The sequence below is a fragment of the Molossus molossus genome, unplaced genomic scaffold (genome assembly GCF_014108415.1).
Source record: "Molossus molossus isolate mMolMol1 unplaced genomic scaffold, mMolMol1.p scaffold_m16_p_20, whole genome shotgun sequence".
NCBI lineage: Eukaryota > Metazoa > Chordata > Mammalia > Chiroptera > Molossidae > Molossus > Molossus molossus.
The window spans coordinates 12,080,820-12,101,503 of record NW_023425356.1 but is presented as its reverse complement, the minus strand read 5'-3'; the positions used below and the strand labels follow the sequence as shown (position 1 = coordinate 12,101,503).

At 46.2% G+C, this 20,684-nt stretch overlaps 1 protein-coding gene across 1 annotated transcript in view; it reads right to left on the bottom strand.

Annotated features, from left to right (window-relative positions):
- Positions 1-5,307, bottom strand: part of CTTNBP2NL (CTTNBP2 N-terminal like) — a 55,348-nt gene extending 50,041 nt beyond the window's left edge. Inside the window, exon 1 of the mRNA XM_036271849.1 lies at positions 5,256-5,307. The gene's annotated coding sequence lies outside the window, so the exon portion shown is untranslated. The remainder of the gene's footprint in view (positions 1-5,255) is intronic.
- Positions 5,308-20,684: the final 15,377 nt, after the last annotated feature.

Sequence of the window (20,684 nt, the reverse complement as noted above, 5' to 3'; positions counted from 1 at the left end):
AGGGATGTTAGAAAAGGAACTGGTTTTAGGGGGGGAAATGATGACTGTAATGTGAGACCTGCCAAATGAGAAGTAATTAGACCCCAAGAGGAATGTGTTAAGAGTCCTTGTGGTGGTCCTGGCCGGTTTGGCTCAGCGGTTAGAGTGTCAGCCTGTGGTCCACTGAGAGACCCAGGTTCGGTTCCCGCTAAGGGCACGTACCTCTGTTGCAGTTTGTCCCCAGCCCTAGTTGGTCATGCGGGTGGCAGCCATTCAATATGTCCCTTTCACGTCGATGTTTCTCTCTCCCTCTCTCTCCCTCCCACTCTATCTGAACAAAAAACAAAAAAAAAAAGGGAAAAATGTCTTTGGGTGAGGATAAAAAAAAAAAGCCCTTGTGGTGAAGCCTAAAGGTTTAGAAATGGAGGAAGTCTTTAGGGGTAGAACCTTTTCAGAAAACTTCCATGCCTTCAATTTAAGAACAGCCAGCAATGGGAAGAAGCTAATGCACAGAAGTAGACCAGATCATTTTTGTGCCTTCAAACAGCAAACCAGTTAAGAACCAGATTGGTTCTGTTCTCACTTCTCCATGACCTGCTGAACAGAAAGGACTACTACATAGAAGGCCCCTCTTCCCACCAAAACACCATTTAGTGCTTCTCTTTTTCCTAAAACTTATCCTGTCAGCTATTCTCTCCTCTCTCCTTTATAACTTATAGTTCATATATCTTGTTGAAATAATTCATCCTCGTTTCTTCCCCTTCCGCTCTCCTCCTCCTCCTGCCCTCACCGTCTAAGGAGAGCAGACCCAGAGCAGACCCAGAGCACACGTGGCCGAGCCTTCCCCAGCAGCTTTCCACCAAGCATCCCAGCACATGCGCCCAGGTGCAGGGTCAGGAGTCTTTTTTTGTCTGGAAACCCCTCCATCCTGTGCTCTATCTTCCTTTCTGGTTTTTTATTGAACTCCATAACAATTAAGGATTATAGTGTTTAAACTCAGTAACAATAGTAATAATTAAGGATTACTTTCTTTGTGGTTCCAGGAGCCAGAAAGGATTCCTTCAGCAGCAAAGGACACACTTAGACTGGAAGCGTTGGCTTCGTGCTGAAATGCACTTGGGAAATACTTGGCAGGGAGGAACCATCCACTGCATTCTTTACATCAGTGCCTGCTTGCAGTCCTGTTTTCCTCCCCCACCTCCACTCTTAACTCCTCCACTGTGGCTTCTTCTCACACGTTTGGTTGTTCCAAAGATTGCTCCCTATTTTGGGGACAGTGGGGGAGTTTTCTTCAAAAGGCAAAATCACTTTTAGCCGAAATTACCATCAAATAGCCCTTAAATCTCACAGAAGGTATGTGCCACAGTATTCACAAAACCATTTATATGTCACTCAGGATAGAGGTACTTAAGACAGCAGAGTTGGAGTGGAACAAGGACAATCCAGAGAGAAGACATCAGATAGTTGAATCCCTTGCCTGTTTTTTTTTTCCTGGGCCAAAAAAATTCAAGAGGATAATCTGCACGACAAAATTATGAAACACACTATAAGATAGACATATATTCTCCTAAAAATCTTTGCGTTACATGTCTGAGATCATGACATATATACAAGGTTTGTTTCTCTCTACTTAGGAATCTTAACTATACATAGAATAATTTTAAACAAAACCAACCAATAACTAAAATCAGACACAAATTCTTCACCATTGCTAGAATGCTAAAGAAGCAAAATAATATTTAATATTAAATTCTTTAACATGCATGCAAAATGCTAACAATAATGGCAATAATACCTACCAATTATTGAGTGCTTCCTACATGCTAGGTACCTTGCTTTGTGATCAATATCTGTATCGTATCTATATTTATATCTGTATATCTTCTATGTCACAGCTGAGGAAACTGGGATATGGTGAAGACAGAAAATTGCTGTCACCCTGGCTCACACAGTGAAAGAGGTACAGAGCTGTGATATGAACCCAGGTTTGCCTTAAAAATCTGTGCTGTAAATTACCATACTCCATAGCTTCACAATAAATGTCATTTTCTCACTGAAATACTTTGAACTGAAATTTGGAAGATTTGGTTTTTGGTTATTGGCAGCAGACGTTCAGGAAATTTTTTTTAAAAAGGCCTTTAGATATAGGCTGACAAGCCATTGCTAGGGTCGACCACCAACAGACTGGACCAATTTCCTCTAGAAAGAAGTCTCTGCTTCTCATCTCATGCCACCACCACCATTTCAATGGCAACCCCTAGAAACACCGTTCTGCTCCACTCAGAAAAGGCGAGAATTCCAGTCCTGTTCTGCTAGTTCACGGGTAGCTCTGCAAACCAGAATCTGCCAAGACACAAACCCTTATGCCGACCGTGATCACTCTGATGACTCCGTTCATGGACCTAATACTGTTTGTGCCCCTGTTCACGTATTTAGTGCTAGTTCAGAGAAGTACAAAATCAACTAAAAATTCATTTAAAAAAATCCCAAAGTAGATCAGTAACTTGCGGAAACCAAATACTCAGAAACCTTTTTTTTTCCTCCTTTTTATTGATTTTTAGAAAGAGAGAGAAACATCAATGAAAGAGAACATCAATTGGCGGCATCCTGCATGCCCCCCACTGGGGATTGGGCCCGCAACCTGGGCATGTGCCCTGACCAGAAATTGAACAGGTGACCTCTTGGTACGAGGGTTGCCACTCAACCACTGAGCCATACCCGCTGGGCTCAGAAACCATTCTTAAATAAAAATCAGCCATCAGTTCCTAGTGTGCTCTCCTGAATTCACTTCATTCCTTTGAGGTCAGATTCTTAGAAAAATCAAACCCTAAAAGGACTAGCATTGATTATATTAATATTTCTGGTTCAGATTTCATTATAGCAAAATTATATATCTAACTAACAGATATTTTCTTATAGGAAATTCAGTATTTGAGAGTCACTTAAGTTTCATAAGACATCGGATAGGGAAAATAAAGTTAAATCAAGACAGTAAGTGGATTGTTTATACGAACCAGATGGGCCATATCTTATCAGTACATTACCTCTCTAGACTACCCTAAGGTGACAGTTTCACACTAAGTTTAACAAACACTCATTAAGTCAAACTATATACCAGGCTCTGTGAAAGATAGAGAGATAGAAACAAAACAGAACAACCAACATACTACTACCTGCTCTCAAAAAATTTGTAATTTAATGAGATAGATTAGACATATACATACAAATCTTCTACATACAATGCTTTTCTTCATCTACTATGGCCAAATAAGTGTTGAAAAAGTTAAAGGAAAAATTTCCAAGACCCAAACATGTACCAAACTGGTCTTGCATGATTTGCTTTTTCCTCTCTGCTCATTAAGGCCCTGGCAATCACCACTACTTTGGTTTCCTGAGTCTCTTACCTTAGTTTATTTTCTGTTCTCTGCTCATGTAATAAGATCTATCTTTTTGGGATTTCCTGTTCTGCTTTTAGTTTTTTCTGCTGCTGTTGCTAGGGGCCCATGTCTTACCCTCCTATAGCAGTACATTTGTGTTTGCTGAAGAGACCCTCCACACAGTTTCTTCTTTGTGCTTTTTTATGGGAGATCTGGAAACAATCACTGAGAGTGGCTTTGAAAACTTGGAACCTAACTATTCAAAAATAATTACCTTTAGGACGTTTACTTTTAGAAAGTTTAATCTGGAGGGTAAAAGATGGCCACTCTAATCACCCTCTGTGATTCCAACTCCTTGCATCTCATTGCTGTTAGCTTTAGCTAAGGGTAACAGTAGTAAGATGGACTATAGATGGAAAGCAAAATAAACAAGCTAAAAATATGGCAACTTTTAATATATGGAAGTGCTAGCAACAGATGATTACTGGGGATTCAATGGCATTCACATTAGGCCCAAATCATCAATATTTTGCACCTGCTGAAATAAAGGTCAACTTGACAAATCCTTTATGAGCATAGACACTGTTTGGTAGTCACACATGTGTGAAAATAGCTGGAGTTAACTATGTTTTTATTTATCCTTATCTCTGAGATTTAAAACGTGCTCTTACTTTTCACCCCCTAAATTTTGATAGATGATACTGGTCTTGTAAAAACAATCAATAACATCATTTATGTATTAGTTTCATCTGGCGGGAATAACCCACCATAAAAGAGGGGCTATAAGAGTAACCGAAGGCCAGATTAATCATAAACCTAGACTACTGAACCTGAATTTTCTTCAAACACTTCCTGCCTTTTGTTTCAACAGAACTATACCTTTAAGGTTAACTGCAGTCTCCCAGGGGGAGATAATCTTTCCTAATCTAATGCCCATTATTTACTCATCAATACTGCTTCATTGGAAGGCATGCTGTTATTCACTGACAGTCAACAATATGCACTGTACTCCTACCCACGCAAGGCCAACTCTGCAGATATCCAACACACCCGCCTCACTGTAAAATATAAAGGATGGTTTTCCACCAAGTTTCCAGGGAAGAAATAGGCTGGAAAGCAAAAATGAATTGCAACTCAAACCTAAAAAACCCTTAGGAGTTGGATTCTCCCTAAAGGAACAGAGTCGAGGAAAGGTACAAAAGGGGTGTGGGGGTGGGGAGTTACTATTTCTCTTGCCCCCAGAGTCTAAAAAAGTCCCGCAGCGGATGAGCTCTCGACCCCCACAGGAGAAGAGAAGATCCGAGGGGCTTCAGGAGGAAGGTAGAGGATCAGAGCATGGGGGATGGGAAGAACTGAAGTGGGGGAGGCCTTTCGAGCACGGAGCTGGCCGCTAGATCCGGTCTTTGCTTTTTGCTTCGCCCCATCCCTCTTTTCTGGAAAACACTGATTTTTTTTTTTTTTTCCTTGCAGATGAAACGAGCTTTGGTGTCACATTAGCGAGCGGGGGCAGGTGTAGGGAGGGATGGATGTCTGGCCTCCGGGGGGGACATAATGAGGGTGGGGGCGGCAGCCTTGAGAATGGGGACCTGTGTGCCCTCCCCCAAGGTTGAGGTGCTGGACGAAGGGGGCCTTTAAATGAGGGTGTCAGGAGGGGAGCCCCTTCTGCGGAGCTGGGATTGATTGACCGGGACAATGAGGAGCTGCGAGGACCCTCGAAGGATGAGGAGCCGCCTCCTCGGGGAATACCGGGAGGTGGGGGAGACGGCCCCGCCCCCTCCGGAGATGGGCGCGAGTGGCAGTTGGGACGGTGGCGGGAGGATCCTGGTGGTCCTACCCTTGCTTTCTCTCGGGAACACGGCCTCCCAACCTCCGCCAAGCCCCAGCCCTAGCCGCTCCTACCTTTCCCTGGCGCTCCGGGCTCCGCTCCCGCCGCCTCCGCCACCCGCTCCCATCCGCAGCCCTCTGAGGCCCCGCCCCCCAGCCCAGGCGGGGACACTGGCATTCATCAGGGCCAATCGCCACCTCGCCTCTCCAGCGCCGGCACCAATCCGCGCCCGCTGGAGGCGGGGCTTCTCCAATGTCATTGAGGCTCCTCCCTGGGCCCCAAGATCCCTTTTGTTTGGGAAGAGCCAAACTGGGATTGAGGTCGCGTCACTTCCGGGAGGAAGCGTTCCGGGCTCTGGCCTGAGCTTGGGGGTAGGCTCGAGCCTCTCCCGGCCGGGCTTCTGCAACTTTCCACCTTCTGTGCGGTTTCCCGGCAGGACCCGGCGAGTGCTTCGTGCTTTACCCTCCCGGTCCTGGAAGCTCAGAGATGGCGGGCGTTCTGATTGATTAACGTTTGAAGTGTGCTTTGGTGTCTGCTTTAGAATTAGTTGTTGAAAACCTGGTAACGTGTCTTTCCTGTTCTCTTTCATGGACGAGGTTGTGGGTGTGGTGCTAGGAGCAAGGGCGCAGAGATGAAAAACCCGAACCCCGCCCCCTTCTCTTTTCACATTGCATTTGGGAGGGAATACTAGCTCTGGAGCCCTTGGCAAGGGGACACCGGTAGTACCCGGGAGAGCGTGAACCCAGCCCGACTTGCCTTCCAGGTAGAAGTCGAGTGAGTAATTACACACTATGGTTGAGCTCTTGACCCCCCTTATACTTACTGTGGGTAATGGCGTTTGCAGTGAAGCTGGAACAAAGGACCGTGTAGAGGATGCAAGGAATGTCTCTCTCTTCTTACGAACACAGAAATGCAGATCTTGCTACTGGCAACAGGCCCTACCACGGCCAAAAAGCTCAGAGAGGGGAGAGGAAACATCCCTACCTGAGGTCAAGGTTTCTGGATTCCTTTTCCAGGTCACAGATTAATTCAGCTAGTTAAATAATTAACAACCACATTATTTTATTTATTTTTTAATCCTCACCCGAGGATATTTTCCCATTGATTTTCAGATAGAGTGGGAAAGAGGGAGGGAGAGAGAGAAAGAGAGACCAATGAGAGACACATCAGTTGGCAGGACCCTGACCAACCTAGGTATGTGCCCTTGACCTGAATTCAACCTGCAACTCTGGTCCGTGAGCCAACAGTCTAACTGCTGAACCAAACTGGATAGAGCACAACCATATTATTTTAAATACAGTACAATAGATGCTTATAATACCATTGAGTATAATGCATAAATAATGTACTAATTTTAATATGTTATTCCTAATCTTAATTATTAAGCAGGACAATATTAGGAGCCTAGTACTCACCTACGCAGACATAGTCCTCAAGGCAGATGAAGCCCCGCCCTCTTGCAATTTACAGTCTGGTGGAGCGATGTGGTCAGTCTGTTTAATCACAGGGAAGTTGGAAGGAAGTAAACTCATTTTTATGTTATCACTTTGCCAGGTACTTTCATATAATGCTATCTTATTTAATCTTCATTACTATATAACAAATCTTTCCTAACCTGTAAGATAGACATCTTTGTGCCATTTTACAGATGAGAAGATAGAGATTCAGAGAAATCAAGAAAAGTCATAGAACTAGTAAATGGGAAAGAAAGAACTTCCAACCAAGATGTGTGACTCCAAACCTGTGTCATATTCTGCTCACCTCATGCTGGTCTCACAAGGAGGACAGATCCAGAGACTGGGCCTGGATGACTGTAAAATTAACATTAGTGCTGGGAAAACAGGTCCGTGCCTCCCCTTACTGATTGTAGGCTTGAGAGGGTGAACTCTGTAGTAAGGTGCTCAACAGCAGACCAAGTGCTTTTTAGGTAATGAAGTAGGAAATAGAGAACTTCAGAAAGATCATTCCCTGTGTTCAGGAGACTGACAATCTGAAAGGCAAGATGAAGGGCCAGGTACACAGTAAGTGCTCAGTAAATAGTGACTTGACTTGAAACAAAGTGTCTGAAATGGTTACAAACAGTTTCAGGTACTAGAATAGGCCCATGAATTAGAAAAATCCCCTTTCCTCCTCCTCCCTTTCGTCCTGCCTTTGGGTGTGCAATGAGGAAGTGCCTCATTGCCTGACAATGAGGTAGATGTGGGAGAACAGGCTATTTTCTGCAGCCTCTGAGTCACTCTAAGGGTTGTCCTAGTGAATCAGCTCCTCCTCCCTCCCCCTCCTTCCCTTGGTAGCTGTTAACCTACCACCCTCCTTCTACTCCCAGGCTGTAGTGCTCCGTGGCTTACTGCCTTTATTGCAATGGGCAACCCCCTTGACTCCCAGGCTCCTTCCTCACCATTCCTGAGCATGGGAAAACCCAGCAAGAATGAGATCATCTTTGCCTTGTAGGATTCAGAATCCTGAGGATATTCAGATTGCTTTTGTCTACAAAAGATCTCTGCCACCAATCCAGTGTCAACAGGATTCCCCAATCAGGGTTGTGGGTGGAGTGGGAGACTTTATTCAGGCAAACAGTTTGCAAACAGTTTGCAAAAGGAGGGGGGATACAGCCTCTAAGGGAAAAGCAGCCAGGGTGGTGGGGAGGAGGGGCGGGGACACAAAGTGGACGCTGCCTTTCTTAAAGTGCCTGCCTAATTCTGACTGGTCCATTTTTATGCAAATGAAGAATAAAAATTTTCACAGTTTGATTGGTTTAAATAGCACTGTTCCACTCTGATTGGCAGGTAAAGATACAAATGAAGACAGAGCTGCACATCTCTGATTGGACACGGCTGGTCTCAGCCCATTGGTTGAAATACTGTTTTAGGAACTCCTTTATAAGGCTGCTCAGACAGCAGGGATGCAGGTGCAAAGGCATGTCTAGCTTAGTCTGCAGCTGTGTGCATGAGAGGCCCCTGTGAACAATGGCTGCTGGACTCTCAATTATGAATTTGGACTCAGTTACCCACAAGGAGTCATTTTTGACAGATACATTCTTTCTTGGAGTCAACACTTTCCTTTTATTTATTATTTTCTTTATTGATTTTAGAAGAGAGGAACGGAGAGGGAGAGAGATAGAAACATTGATGAGAGAGATCATCAATTGGCCGCCTCCTGCATGCTCCCAACTGGGGATCAGGCCCACAACCTGGGCATGTGCCCTGACAGGGAATTGAACCGGTGATCTTTTGGTGCATGGGTCAACACTCAACCACTGAGCAACACTGGCCGGTCAACACTTTCCTTTTAATTGAAAACCCGTGGAGGTAGATAATGAGCAGGGCTGTGAACCTCAGGAGACCTTCGGGCTGTAGCCCTGAGAGATAGTTCTGAGTTTTGTGATTCTTCAATATATAAAATGTTAAATACATTTAGAGTACAAAGGCATACACAGAAGTACAAAGTGGGTTCATAATATCTTAAATTTGTATAATAGCAGACCATTTTTATATCTGTTATTTTGTCAACTTGCCAGTAAACATTAAATGCCTACTGTGTGTCAGGCAATAATTTAGTAGGAAATGCTAAAGATAATATAGATTGTATCAATTTTTCTCCAAACGGGTAAACTTCCTAGGTTTATTGCTGACTTGGGAGTAAAGGGAGCTAGACTGGAATTAAAAATACCTGGAGTTCTATCAGTTTCCCAGGGCTGCCCTAAGAAATTACCACAAATGGGTGGCTTAGAATAACAGGAATGTTATTCCCTCTTAGTATGGAGGCTAGAAGTCTAAAATCAAAGTGTTGACAAGGTCGGTTTGGAATGTCTCTCAGCTTCTGGTATTTCCCAGCAATACTTGGCATTCCTTGGCTTGTAGCTGCATCATCCCAATCTCTGCTTTCTTCCTTCTGTATTTTGATATCTCTATATGACCTCTTCTCCTCCTTCTCCTTTTTTTAATAATCCTCACCCAAGGATATTTTTCTATTTATTTTCAGATGAGGGGGCATCTATGTGAGAGAGACACATTGATTGGTTGCCTCACACATTACCCGGACAAGGGCCAGGGACCAAATCGCAACCAAAGTATGTGCCCTTGACTGGAATCAAACCCGTGACTCTTTGGTCCATGGGCCAACACTCTAACCACTGAGCCAAACTGGCCAGGGCTTCTTTTTTTAAAAAAATGTTTTTATTGATTTTTTTAGAGATAGAGGAAGGGAGAGAGATAGACACATTGATGTGAGAGAGAAACATGCATCAGCTGCTTCCTGCACGCCCTCTACTGGGGATCAAGCCGGCAACCCTGGCATGTGCTCTGACCGGAAATCAAACTGGGACCTTTCAGTCCATGGAACAGTGCTCAATCCACTGAACCACACCAGCCAGGCATGGCCTCCTCTTCTTATAAGGAAAACAGTCATATTGGATTTAGAGCTAACACTAATCTAGTACAACCTCATCTTAACTCATTACTTCTGCAAAGACCCTAGTTTCAAACAAGTTCATATTGTGAGATGCCAAGTGGATGTGACTTTTGGGAGGGGGAGCATGCAAACCCATACAGAAACCTCAAAGTAGCATCCCCACTTAACTCCATTTGACTTTATTGGTAAATAGCATAAAAGTAATGAACTAATTCCAGAAGATCATTTTAGTTCTATGATTATATGATAATTATATATGCTAGAAGCCATTTATCAAGCCTTTACTCTTTGCTAGTCACTATAAAATTGCTTTACAGTACATCTCATTTAACCCTTAAAAGAATCCCAGGAGATAGGTGTGAATATTCTCATTGTACAGATAAGGGCATTGAGGCACAAAGATATTCATTATCATGGAATACTTTTTTTTGTTTTAAACTTATCTTTATTGTTGAATGTATTAAGATGTCCCCTCCTTTCCCCCACAATTGACCCCTCCTCCCCAATCCCACCCCCTCCTGCCTTCCCCACACTATTGTTTGTGTCCATTGGTCATGCATATATGCATAAAGGTACTTTGGTTTATCTCTTCCCACCCTCCCTCCCCCACTTCCCTTTGAGGTTCATCAGTCTAACAACTAATTTGTACTTCTTAATTCCTTCATCTTTTTCACCCATTCCCCCAGTCCCTTCCCATTTGGCAAGCAACAAAAAGTTCTCTGTATCTATGAGTCTGTTTTTGTTCTGCTTGTTCATTCTGTTGGTAAATTCAATTGTTGGTAGATATGTATTTGTCGCCATTTTATTGTTCATATTTTTGTTCTTCTCCTTCAAGAAGACCCTTCAACAATTCATATAATGCTGGTTTGGTGGTTATGAACTCCTTTAGCTTTTTCTTTTCTGGGAAACTCTTTATATATCCATCGATTCTAAATGATAGCTTTGCAGGATAGAATAATCTTGGTTGTAGGTCATTGCTTTTCATCACCTTGAATATCTCTTGCCACTCCTTTCTGGCCTACAAAGTTTCTTTTGAGAAATCAGCTGACAGTCTGATGCGAACTCCTTTGTAGGTAACAAACTGCTTTTCTCTTGCTGTTTTTAAGATTCTCTCTTTGTATTTAACCTTTGGCATTTTGATCATGATGTGTCTTGATGTGGGCCTCTTTGGGTCCATCTTGTTTGGGACTCTCTGTGCTTCCTAGACTTGTATATCTATTTACTTCAGCAAGTTAGGGAAGTTTCCTGTCATTATTTTTTCAAATAGGTTTTCAATTTCTTGCTCTCTCATCTCCTTCTGGCACCCCCGTGATGCGAATGTTGGTACACTTAAAGTTGTCCCAGAGGCTCCTTACACTGTCCTCATTTTTTGGGATTCTTTTTTCTTTTTGCTGTTCTGATTGGGTGTTTTTGTTGTTGTTTCCTTATATTCCAAATCGATGGTTTGCTTTTTGGCTTCACCTACTCTACTATTGTAAATTATCCTTTATTTCAGTTAGTACATCCTTCATTTCAGACTGGTCTTTTTTTATGTTGTTGATGTTCTCACTAAGTTCCTTGGAGTTCTCCTTACATTCCTTGAAGGTCTCACTAAATTCCTTGAAGGTCTCACTAAGTTCTTTGAGCATCCTTATAACCAGTGTTTTGAACTCTGCATCTGGTTGATTGCTTATCTCCATTTTGTTTAGTTCTTTTCCTGGAATTTTGTTCTGTTCTTTCATTTGGGATTGTTTCTTTGTCTCTTCATATTGGCTGCTTCCCTGTGATTGTTTTTATATATTAGGTAGAGTTGCTATGTCTCCTAGGCTTCGTAGGGTGGCCTATTATAGTAGGTGACCTGTAGGACCCATTGGCACAACCTCCCTAATCACCCCAGCTGGGCCCTTGAGGTGTATCCCTAGTGTGGACTATACACCCTTCTGTTGTAATTGAGTCTTGATTGCTGTTGGCACATCAATGGGAGGGATTTATTTAGGCTGATCAGTTGCAAGGACTGGCTGTGCCCACTGCCCACTGGCCTCTGACTCCCTTGGAGGATCAGCTGTATAGGGACCCAACACACAGAGTAAGACTTAGTTCAGTAGGGCTCTGGTGCCCACTAAGTCCACTCCTTGAGTGTGTTGCTTGTGGAGCTGGTTGGGTGGTGGTACTTTGCCATGGTCTAAAGCTGTTCACTGGGTGTGCTGGCTCTGGGGCAAGGTCAGCCTCTGCCTGTGTACTACCCGGGGCCACCAGGCATAAGCTACAAAGTGATCTGCAGATGGCTGCTTCTTGTGCTGGGCTTGGAGATGCCCAGGAAAAACCAAGTTGTGAACCAAGGCTGGCTGCTTCTAGTGCCAGGCCTGAGGCCACTTAACCAGAGGTATGGGGCTCACTGAGACCAGGTGCTGCTTATTTGAGAGATTTTAGGAAACTTTTTTTTTATCCTCACCCGAGGACATTTTTCCATTTTTTGTTCAGATAGAGTGGGAGGGAGAGAAAGAGAAACATCGATGTGAAAGGGACACATTGAGTGGCTGCCACCCACACAACCAACCAGAGCCGGGGACATACTGCAACCGAGGTACGTGCCCTTAGCAGGAACCAAACCCGGGTCTCTCTGGACCTTAGGCTGACGCTCTAACTGCTGAGCCAAACTGGCCAGGGAGATTTTAGGAAACTTTGAAGCAGGATCTAAGACAGGCCAATCCTAAGATAAAGCCATTGGAAACAGCTTGGGTGGGCTGGAAAGTTGGGTGGGTAGAGCCTCAGGGAATCACCAGGACGGGGCAAACAGTGTGAGCCAGGTTGCTGGAGTCCCAGATATGGCGGCTGTCTGCAGCCCCAGGGAAGGGCTCACCAAAGGAGCAATGGCCTCCCACAGCAAATCTGTCCAGGAGAAAGCTGCCTCTCCAGCTTTTGCCCCAAAGCAGAACAAATCAGTTCTTCCCCTAATATTTCTGGTGCCTTTCAAGCTGTCTCCCCAACACTGGAGCCCAGAAGGTGCGAGTCCATCCGTGGACCCTTTAAGAAGAACTACCTGGAACTCCAGGAGCCTCAGCCTCCCTGAGCCTCAGTTCCTGCTGGTTTTTCCAGCCAGAAGAGATGGGGATTCTCTTCCTGGCACTGGAACCCTGAGCTGGGCACCTTGTGTGGGACGAGGACCCCTCAGTCCTCAGGGAGGACCTTCACAGCCGAGGTGTCTTCTTGATTTTTATCCACCACACGTGGGTGTGGGACCAGCCCATCCGCGTTTCTGCCCCTCCTACCAGTCTTGATGTGGCTTCTTTTTAAATTTCGTAGTTGTAGGCCTTCCATTCAGCTCGAAGTCAGGTGGTTCTGAATGATGGCTGTTGTACAGTGTAGTTGTCATTTGATGTGGTTGTGGGAGGAGGAGATACTGAGTTTACCTATGCTGCTATCTTGACTGGAAGTTCGTCATGGAATTCTTGTGATGAACATAAAATATTTACTAGGCTTTGGTAGGGTAGCTCAGTTGGTGAGAGTGTCATCCTCATATGTCAAGGTTGCATGTTCTATCCCTGGTCAGGGCACATACAAGAATCAACCAATGACTGCACAAATAAGTGGAACAACAAATCGATACCTCTCTTTCTCTCTCTCTCTCTCTCTCTCTCTCTCTCTCTCTCTCCCCCTCCCCATCCTTCCTCTCCCTCTTCCTGTCTTCCTCACTCTCTAAAATTAATAAATACAAACAAAATTGAAAAAAATATTTACTCAGATCTGATTCCAAAATGCACTCTCATAATTCCTGTGTTCCATCATCTCTCCACTGTGTTAGATGTGGTTAGGAAGAGGGGGATTGTAACAAATATTTAAAATTTTGATTTATGGAATACCTGGAGCTGAGTAGCAGTATTCCTGGGGTTATGTATATAGTTTGGAACAATTTTAAAACAAGGGAAAGCAAGAGAGGAGGGAATAGTGGGTGACAATGAAAACTTAGTAGGGAAGAGGGGAGCAATGGGTACTTACCTGAACCTCAGTTTCTTCATTTTTGAAATAATCTCTGCTTAGAACCCCAGGTGGTTGTGAATGTACAAGTGAGATGATGGACATAAAAGTATTTGGAGAACTCTGAGAGTTATAAGCTACCTGGGAGATCTCGCGCAGACTCCTTTTCCTGCTTGGGTCCAAGCCCTCCAGCTAAGCATATGCTAGTTGAACATCTGGGGCTCTATAAATCTCCTTCTAGCTGTGACTCACTGAGACTTACTAAGATGCTGGGTGAGCTAGATGTAGACCTTGGAGTGACTGGAAAAAGTGACCTGGCCTGTCTTCCCTACTTCCTTTCTGTACCTAGAGCTCCTGCCAGGCTCTTCCAGCGGGGGGTCGGGAGGCTGAAGTCCAGAAGCCTGAGGGGCTCTCTAGGCAGGGACCAGGCTGAAGGTGCGCTCTCCACAGCGTCCTGCATTTTCTCCCATTATTGGTTTCCACAGAGGCCTTTCTGGTATTCCCTAAGCATCTCTTCCTGCTGAATCTGCTGAATCCGAGCGTCTAGGGCCTAGGGAGTTGAGATTTCTGGGCGTGGCCCTCATCTTGTTCCCTAGCTTATTGCTCCCCCTAGTGCTAAACGACGAGTCCTGCATCTGCCAGCTTCCCTCTTGGCCATCTCAGTGCGTTCCTGGGAGGCCTCTTACCTGACCATTTTTCCTTTTAAAGGTGTGGGCAGACAGCACAAGTGGCTGGCTCCAAGGATCAGCAGTTTGCAAAACCACTTTCAAGAACAGATACTTCTGTTTTTTTCAGCTAAATGTTGTTGCTAGCTTGGCTAGAGGGAGCCAGGAAAGTCTTATCATGGATTGTGTAGGGGAGATCTGGGAAGGAAAGGGAAAGAAATTTCTCCTTGAGTGCCCGCTATGTATCAGGTGCTCTACGGGTATCACATGTATAGTCCTTGTCATATTTACATACATAATCCTTGTAATCCTTTACATATATAATCCTCATGACCATCCTATGTGGTAATTATTATTCTAGTTTTTCACCTAAGAAAACAAGTTCAGGGAGGTTAAATGTCTTGCCAAAGCTCACACAGTAACAATAACAACAATAACGTCTTCAGCTAATTATTCAGTGTCCACCCCACACTAGGCACATTGTCTGTTGTAACCCTCACGCAAACCTTTAAAATGGTGACTACAGCCCTGGCTGGTTTGGCTCAGCAGTTAGAGCATCGGCCTGCGGTCCGGAGAGACCTGGGTTTGGTTCCCGCTAAGGGCGTGTACCTCGGTTGCAGTTTGTCCCCGGCCCTGGTTGGATTGTGTGGGTGGCAGCCACTCGATGTGTCCCTTTCACATCGATGTTTCTCTCTCTCTCTCTCTCCCCCTCCCACTCTATCTGAACAAAAAATGGAAAAATGTCCTCGAGTGAGGATAAAAAGAAAAAAAAAAAAGGTGACTACAGCCCTGGCCAGTTTGGCTCAGCAGTTAGAGCGTCGAGCCCGTGGACCCAGGAGTCACGGGCTCGATTCTGGTCGAGGGCATATACCTCGATTGCGATCTGACCCCTGGCTCTGGTTGAGGTTTCTCCCCCTTCCTTCCTACTCTATCTGAAAATCAATGGAAAAATAGCCTCGGGTGAGAATTAAAATAAATAAAAATAAATAAACAAACACACAAGCATAAATAAATGAATAAAATGGTTATTGCAAGCTCCGTTTTACAGACAAGCTCCCTGAAACAGTTAGGTCCTCCAGACTCCAGTCCCACGCTGTTTCCAGGCCCCCATGGCCTCGTGGATCTGGGGGTGGGGGTGGGACTCAGCCCAGCTCAGTGTCTGACTCACTGTTCTTTCCGTCACTGGGCTGCCTGGCAGCTCTTCCCAAGGACCAAGAAACTGGGGCCCTGAGGTTTTTAGGATTTCCAGATCCCAAGATAAGATCCCAAGATAGTATGGCAATGACAAAGTCAAAGGCAAAGACCACGGAACCTTGGGGACAGTTTGCCTGAGGAAAGGCATAACCGGGCAGGGTTTGGGGAAAGCACAACAACGTTGCTGTTAGAGGCTTGGGAGACCACCCACAGGACCCTGAGTCCCGTAGCCTCACCCTCTGTGGAACTCTCTGGCTCCCCTGAAGTTGGTGGGCCAGGACGGGGAGCACAAAGCTCACAGAGGGGCAAACAGGAAAGGTAGAGGGGGTGCATCCAGCCCAGAGAGAGAATTCCTGGAAGTACATGAGATAAACAGTGGTTTCCACATCACCTAGCAGAGTTCCCGAGGCTTTGAGTCATTTCTGACTCCTTCTTTCACCCCCAAATCAGATTAGTCACAGGTCCACGGAAGAATGCTCTGTTCCCTTGGATGAGTCTCCAGTTCCTTTTTATTCTAATCTCTGAAATTATTATTATGATTTAAAAAAAATTTTTTTCTTTATTGATTTTAGAGAGAGAGGGAGAGAGAAATAGAAACATTGATGAAAGAGAACATCAATTGGCCGCCTCCTGCATGCCCCGCACTGGGGATCGGGCCCACAACCTGGGCATGTGCCCTGACCAGGAATCGAACCAGTGACCTCTTGGTGCACGGGTCAATGCTCAACCACTGAGCCACACCAACCGGGCTAATCTCTGAAATTATTAAATTACAATGGAAAAACCTAAACTTAGATGATGAGTTAATGAACTAGTTGATGTTATGTTGGTTCTTTACAAGTGTTGTAGAGGTGAACAGCTGGGAAAAGATTATTCAGCTTTTGTCTTTTATATGTAAGTTGACTTATTTTACTGAAGGCAAACTCTTGCCTCTCTTCGAACCCTCCCCCTTCTTCTCTCTTCCACCCCAGGTGCCTTCTTCCCCAAGGTCTGGGAGCAGACACCCTCTGTCCCTGCTGGCTCCCCAGCAAAGCTCTGAGCCAGGTAGACTTGCCAGAGGGGCTCATGCTGATCGGAAGGCGGGTCCTCTTTCCCTTTCTCTTTCTCCTCCATTCCCCTTCTTCCCCACACATTCCTGACATTAAGCAGAGAATAATCTCTGTGCCCCGGCCAGAGATGCAGCTTTGGCTCACGTGCTTCCCGATTTCAGTGTGATGAGAGGCAACTGCACGTTTCCCCTGGCCTGTTGTTTCCGCCCAGGCACCACGCAGTTGACTGGGTCCTTGTTGCTCACGAAAGGGAGAAATTCGTGTAGGGAAAGTAGTGACCTGGTCATGGCTGCACCTGCATTCCTACGCCATTTTCTGGTGGTGGCCTTTGGAGTAGGCTGGTGCGGGAATGTCTACGCCCTCATTTCCTGCTTCCCGGCTCCTCCAGGGTCTGGTCTGCCCCAAGTGACCAGGGGACCCAGGTTCCCTTCTTCCTTGGGGGAGTCTGTATATTTCTCATCTCCTTTTCTTCCTGTCACTTTGCCTCCCTCTGGTCCTCCTTTTGTTCCTAAACTAACCCTTGCGTGCCTGTTATCACTACCACAGGTGCAACGCCGTCCACCCTCGGAGCTGTCTCCAGCGGAGGTCGACGTAGGTAACTTGTTGCCCATACTTTCCAAACAAAATAGCTCAACCCACTGTCTTTAATTTAATTTAATTTAATTTTAATTAATTAGTTTTTGGTATGCATCCCTAGCAGAAACCGAATCTGGGACTCTCTGGTCCACAGGCCGACGCTCCAACTGCTGAGCCAAACCGGCCGGGGCGCAACCCATGGTCTTATGTCATAATCGGGACTCCTCTAGATATAAGGGACGGAAATCTTCATTCAAACTGGCCAAAGCACAAAGAGGTTTCTTTTTGGCTCATGCCACAGAAAAGTCCAGGAGTAGGTTGACTTCCAAGGAGGCTGGACCTGGCTTCTCAAGATGTCACCAGGGTCAGGCTTCTCTCTCTGCATCTCTCAGCTCAACTTCTGTGTTGGTTCTGGTTTGAGACACACGTTCTTCCTCATCCGCCACGTGCATAGTGGCTCCAGCTTCACGTCCAGTCATGTTCCGTAGCAAAGAGCACCTCCCTCGCTCCCCTGGACTGGGAAGAGCACCGGCCGAGACGAAGCGCTCGATTGGCTAGGTGTGGGTCACGTGCTCTGTCCAGAGCCAGGGACTAGGTGAGGGAAAAGCTGTAACCTCAAGTAAAAATTAGTTACCAGAAAAAAATGGGGATGGGTGTTTGGGAAACAGATTATTGGTGTTTATGACACACTTGCGGGCCTGTCTCACATGCTTCCCTAACCTTGTCTCAACTCTGCCCGGGCCTGGGCTTGGCTTGCGGCCGGTCATTGTCAGAAGCCTAGCGTGGCTGGTCCTGTGTGTGGGGATGGTATGGGCAGTGTCAAAAAGGTTTTAAAGCCCTGGCCAGTTTGGCTCAGCGGTTAGAGCATGGGCCCATGGACCAGAGAGACCCGGGTTTGTTTCCCCCTAAGGGCACGTACCTCGGTTGGGGCCGTGCGGGTGGCACCCGGTGGATGTGTCTCTCTCACTTCGATGTTTCTCTCTCACTCTTCCTCCCTCTCTCCCTTCGACTGTCTGAAGATGAATGCAAAAATGTTTTAAAGATTAGAGCAGCAGTTCTCAACCTGTAGGTCACAACCCCTTTGGGGGTCGAGAGACCCTTTCACAGGGGTCGCCTAAGACCACTGGAAAACACGTATTTCCGATGGTCTTAGGAACCGAGACACCTCTTCTCTGTTGTCTCCAGGCGGGTCCGCCCACGTGCAGATACGCCCACCGACAACATGAGGAGCTGCATTAAAGGGTCGTGGCTTTAGGAAGGTTGAGAACCACTGGATTAAAGGTTTCAGATTGGATAGTGTACTGGAATCACCTGAAGGTCTTGCTAAGTCACATCTCTGGAGTTTCCACAAAAATCTATCGAGTTCTTGTGTGCTAGACTCTGTGGCTACGGTGGTGGCCATGGTCCCTGCTGCAAAATTCCTCTACCTTGGTCATGCAGGGTGATTCCAGCCCTCACCGCCAGACCTTTCTCTTCCCAGGCCCACCCAGGGGCTTTCATTTTCATCGCTGGAGAAGCTCAGGAAGTCACTTTCTTCAACAAAGGGACTGATTCGTGCTCTTTGTGGAGGTCAACTGACCAACCGCAGACAGCGTCTGTGATCATATTTTTATTTATTTTCCTGTTGCACAGGCAGACAGGGAATGCAGTGGGTGAATTATAATGCTACAGGTGTCGACTAGGAATAGCTTGTAGAGGCAAAAGAGGAGGAAGTAGAATCTTCTTCAAGGAAGAGCTGCTTGACTCTTCTGTAGCATCGAGGAGGGGTCACTTTAGAGCCAGAGCTACGAGCTGTGTGACCTAGGTGTGCCACCAGCTACTCTGAGGTTACCCATAGCGCGGAGAAAAATCAACTACGGGGTTGTAGTAGAGATGAAATAAGACACTTACTGATACCCCGTTCTCTCTACACCGATCTGTCACTGAGTTCTGTCAGTTTTACCTCCTGAGTATCTCAAATCTTCTTACTTCTGTTTCTACCACCATCGCCACCTTGGTCTGTCCCTCATCCGTCCCTCTCTCCGGTACAACAGCAGTAGCTTTGTAAGTGGTCTTCCAGCCCCTCCCACTCATTCTGGCCCCTCCCACGGCATTCTCCACACAGCTAGCGGAGCAGATTTTAGGAAAACACGATCTAATCATGTGATACTCTCTCTCCCGATTAAAACATTTTAGTGCTCTTAGGATAACCTAATTCACAAAGCCCTCGTTATCTGGTTCCTGCTCATCTATCTCTCCAGAAGATCTAGTGCCACTCTGCCAGGGACAACTGGTGATGAAGGCTCTCTCCTTGACCAGACTTCAGTCAGGCTCCCCTGAGCCCTCCCCCTGACTGGGTCTCAACCTTGTTCGCCCCACCCCTTCCCGGTCCTGCTGGGCCCGTCTAGCCGGTCTTAGCAAAATCCTGCTGAGGCAGTGTGGAGAAGTTTTCCACCCACAATGTCTGATCAAGTTCTTCGTCCCTCACCTTGGATGTCTAAGTCCTTGGCCTGCCTTCAGCAAGAATCCCTCTACCCTCAGTGACTCCTCTAAGTAATTTTTCATCCCCATTTGTCCATTTGGGTTTGGAGCTGAACCCCATCTTTCTCTCCTATTGCCACAGTCCTGACACCCCCTTGTAGCAGTCTCGAATGAAGTCTTCCTTGCTGTTCTAACAAGTGTCAGAGTAACCTTTTCTTTAACACCGGCTGTTTTCCTGTTTCTGAGTCTTCGCTGATACTCCCTTTTTTTCGAGCTGCTCCTCCACCCCTGAACTTACGGCCCGCGTGTCCTTTGGCTCTCCCCTCGCTGTCACCGTCCCGGGGAACTTTCCTTAGCCAACTGTGAGTGGGTTCCAGGATGTTATCGTTGTAGTTTGTGTCACGATTTGTGACTACATATTTGTGCAGTTATCTTGATGAAAGTGGCTCACATAACTCTCCTGAGTGCTCCCCCCGAGCAGGGAGATCACGTCTATTTCACTCATTATTCTGCTCCAGTGCCTGGCACAGAGTGGGTGTTCTGTGCGTGTTTGTTGATTGAATGAATGAATGAATAAATGAAAGACAGTGCACTGTATATAACAGGTGCTCTATAAATCATTTCTCCTAGTCGCCAGCTGTGGTGATAATCCGGGACTCTCAAGTGGGAGACACAGCCTTCTCTGGCCTATTTCAACCTACTGCAAACCCTCCTGGAGAAAACCTAGGGTCGTACCCTTGGAGGTGCCTGGGAAGCCCAGACTGTTCAGGTGGCCCTCCTGAGAACCTCCTTATAACTATCTCCCAGGATGATGATTGACTCACCTTTTAATCTTCAATGCCTACAACAGTGGGCCCCGTGGTTTTTCAAATAAATGATCTTGGAATTGAGGAAATGTCCAAAAGGGACCCAGTGACCCATTTGGGTGGTTCCTGGGAATACACGGATGGTCTGCTGCATGGGTGCTGGTGGGGTGGGAGCTACCTCTGCTCTGGTGGCTGCCGGCCTCGCACGTAGAACAGGGCATGAAAACAGGAGCTCAGCGAGATCCCGTCACTGTTTCTACTGTTGCCATCTGTTCTCCTGCAGACTGACTGGTAGAGCAGGTGGGAGGAGGAGGAAGGGAGAGGACAGAGAACAAAGCAGGGAGCTGGGTGTCTGTTCCAGGGCCTGACCCCACTTCACCCCGCACGCT